Here is a 627-nt window from a genome sequence, read left to right on the forward strand (position 1 = left end):
GTTGCTTCCATTTCTTTGCTATTGTGAATAATGCAGAATAAACATAGGTGTGCACATTCTTGGATATTTTTAAGCAGAAAAATGAAACTTTGCATTGTCACATTTTCTGTGGTTAAAGGGAAAACAACGAGCTGGATAATGTTGTTTTCTTAAGTAAGTATTGACTAATAAAATTAGTGTAAATTGTATTTCCTTACAAATGTACACACATCAACCTGAACTTCATATTCTTATGAATGCCATTAAAAAACTTTTATAGGGAGAATTTTTGCAAAATAATTTTGGACAGATTTTGATTAATTATATAAATCAGTATAACTGAGTGATTATTAGACATTTACATACATACACATAAGCATTTGGGCATTAGAATATGTCTTTTAGTAATGTTAATTATGTTTCATTCTGAGAAGAAGTAGAAAATAGAATTATTAGAAAATTAATAAATTTATTTCCAGAAACATTCATAAATAAGACACTAACAATTTTTTGCTTAGAAATGCAGAAATAATAGTTTTTGAAAAATTTAAGATAATGGGCTAAAATTAAGGTACTCCTTATTTTTTTCTTACAGCAAAAGAAAAGGATGGGTAAATGAAAGGGGAAAAATCCAGTGTGATAAACATT

The sequence above is a fragment of the Elephantulus edwardii genome, unplaced genomic scaffold, assembly GCF_000299155.1.
Source record: "Elephantulus edwardii isolate Elephantulus edwardi_28Jun2011 unplaced genomic scaffold, EleEdw1.0 scaffold00136, whole genome shotgun sequence".
NCBI classification, from domain to species: domain Eukaryota; kingdom Metazoa; phylum Chordata; class Mammalia; order Macroscelidea; family Macroscelididae; genus Elephantulus; species Elephantulus edwardii.